A 2,813-nucleotide genomic window follows, 5' to 3' on the forward strand; every position below is an offset into this window, starting at 1 on the left:
CGGGACACAGGAAGCCACGCAGCCCGAGGCTTGCTAGGTGACGCCTGCACAATGAGCCACGCGCGTATTTGCAAATTTCCTCTGGAGAGCCCAAGACCGGCCTGCCTCTTCTCTTGAACTCGTGGCGAAATACACGTGCTGGGACACTTGCCACTGTACCCGCCGTCACGGATCCAGCCCAGTACTATTGATTCTCTTTACAAAGTTGTCCTCCTCGGTTTGAGAACCTTCAGTACCCCAAATCGAACTTCGGTCCTTATGGGTGGGCGGGCCGGGGCTCGGGGAAGGGACCAGACTGAGGAGGCTGTGTGGATCTTAGCTGCATAATCCCGGAAGGCTTCCTGGAGGAGGTGACCTACCATCCAGAAGGTGTGTCTCCCTTGGAGCCCGAAGCCACTCAGAAGGAGACAGAGGCCTCCAGGCCATCAGCATATTCCGTTAGTCTTTTACAGCCTGCAAGGACTGCTGAACAGACCTTGGGCAGGTTGTGTGTGTGTGGTGTGTATGTGTGTGTGTTTGGAGTGATCCTTGACAAATGATGTATATGCTCCAATATCAGGGCAACAACTCTTGTCCTCTCTCACTGTGACCCTTGGCTACCCTTCCCATCACCATGGCAACCACTCCATAAAAGGACTTAGGGAGAGGGGTTTTCATTTGACCTTGCCTGGGGCTGGGCCACCTCTTTTGATATTTCCTGACACCCTGCGCCTCCAGGGTTCAGACTTGCCTGTTAAATATTTGTGGTTACCTGGATTTTACTCCCGGTGTGGAAAACAGCTATGTGCTTGAACAATGAGCTACAAAATCGCAGGAAAAGCCTTTATGCAAATAGCAGCAAATGGCATTTTCCACAGATGATGACGGTTCTGCACCGGAACTTTGGACTTCCACCTTAAAAGCCCCCTGCCCCTGAGCCTGCACGGACTGCAGACCAATGGAGAACATGGCTGGTGTTCAGGCTCCGAAAGCGGCCAGCATGCAATGAGGTGGCTCAAGCCCCGGGGGCGGAGGCTCCCTGGCACAGGAACCGAGTCCCCACCGTAGCCCTGGGCTGGCAGCTGTGAATCTAGCTATCCCAGGGGTGCCGCACCGAGCAGAGATCTTCCGCCCACAGAGCCCTGCCCAAGTTGTATGTTTGTGAGTGGAAAAAACAAATTACAACACCCTGTTGTTTCAAGTCCCTACATTTTGAAGTGTTTTTGTTTTTAACTTGACAATAAGTAACCCAAACACAACCATCTGTCCCCGCAGGGCAGTAACTGTGCTTCGAAGAAAGAGCGACCTCCTCAGCGCTCTGCGGGCAGCACACGGCAAGTCTCCTGCAGAGCCCTCGGAAAGGCTGCAGAGCACAGGACCCCTGGGGGGACTAAGGCAGGCCTGACTCAGCCATGGCGTCTGCAGTCGCCTCGTGTGCATGTGAATGTTGGGCATTGAATAAGGGAGACTTCATGTACTTGAACGATGGTGTTGCGATGATTACTGAAAGTATGACGGACTGCCAGAAGGACAAACACATTCGTTCTGAAGAAAGTACAGTCAGGGCGCTCCGCTCCGTAGAAGCAAGGACTTTGCTTCTCATGTACTTAGGATCTGTTGTCAGGAGAGACCGGTCCCTGGAGAAGGACAGCATGCTTGGTAAAGCGGAGGGGCAGCGACAAAGAGGAAGGCTGCCAACAAGATGGACGGACACAGTGGCTTCATCGATGGGCTCACACCCCGCAACCGTGAGGATGGCGAGGAGTCGGCACTGTTTCCTTCTGGTTGCTATGAATCAGAACTGACCTGATGGCACCTACAACCACCGCTAACAAAACCACACCAACGTACGGTGCAGTGGGGTTAGCACTGGGCTGCTAAGGGAAGGGTCCGTGGTTCGAAGCCACCAGCCAGTGCACAGGAGAAGGATGATGCACTGCTTCTAGACAGACTGACAGCCTCAGAAACCCTGTGGAGAGCCGTTCTCTGACCGCGGGACTGTGGTGCGTTGGAATGGACTGGAGGGCAGTGGGTTACATGTGAGGGGCTTCAAAACGTTTGTGGGTAAATAGAATGGAAGACAATGGAGTTTTCCCATCACCCTCTTGAAGCCCCCTTGGTGTTTTTAATTTTAATTAGACCCCTGGGCCTCAACAAGAGCTTTGGTGGCATAATGGGCTATTTGTTGGGCTTCTGACCACGAGGTTGACCGTTCAGAACCAACAGCTGCTCTCAGGGGAAAGATGAGGCATTCTGCTCGCATGGAGAGTGACAGTCCTAGAAGCCCACAGGGCAGTTCTGCCCTGTACTCTAGGGTCACTCTGAGTTGGAATGGACTTGTCGGCAGTGAGTGTGGAGTTCATGACTTGACAGCAGTGAGTTGTTTTTTTTTTTTCTATGGCAGACGGGTAATGTGCCGATGTTGTCACTGGGTTAATGGGAAGCACACATCACACAAAACACGAAGGCCCAATCCTCCTGCTTATAACTGGAAAAGAAGCTGGTTCCTCATTTTATGCTCCCTGGAGAAGCTGAGTGGTGCCCATGTTCATGTACTTGCCCACTGGCAGTTCCAGTAGATGCCAAGGGGCCCTGGAAGAGAGGCCTGGAGATCCACGCTGGAAAAGTTGGCCAGTGAAGAGCCTCTGGGGCACAGTTCTACTCTGACCCGCTTGGGGCAGCCCTGAGCCGCCGGCTGCTCAGGGTCATTAAGAATGCTCAACGATGACCTCTAAGCAGGGACTTGGACACTGAGTTCAGGTGCAAACGATGGGAATAGTAGGGTAGGCAACAGGAACAGTGGACAAAGGAACTTGGTGTGTGGGAGACCTAGA

At 53.1% G+C, this 2,813-nt stretch overlaps 1 non-coding gene across 1 annotated transcript; it reads right to left on the reverse strand.

Annotated features, from left to right (window-relative positions):
• Nucleotides 1-2,377: 2,377 nt before the first annotated feature.
• On the reverse strand, nt 2,378-2,479 carry LOC115868031. Its single transcript, XR_004045386.1, has one exon. It is a non-coding gene; the product is annotated as a small nucleolar RNA U13 (small nucleolar RNA).
• Nucleotides 2,480-2,813: the final 334 nt, after the last annotated feature.

This window comes from Echinops telfairi, unplaced genomic scaffold, assembly GCF_000313985.2.
Source record: "Echinops telfairi isolate 266 unplaced genomic scaffold, ASM31398v2 ScPeMD7_5;HRSCAF=22, whole genome shotgun sequence".
Classification (NCBI taxonomy): Eukaryota; Metazoa; Chordata; class Mammalia; order Afrosoricida; family Tenrecidae; genus Echinops; species Echinops telfairi.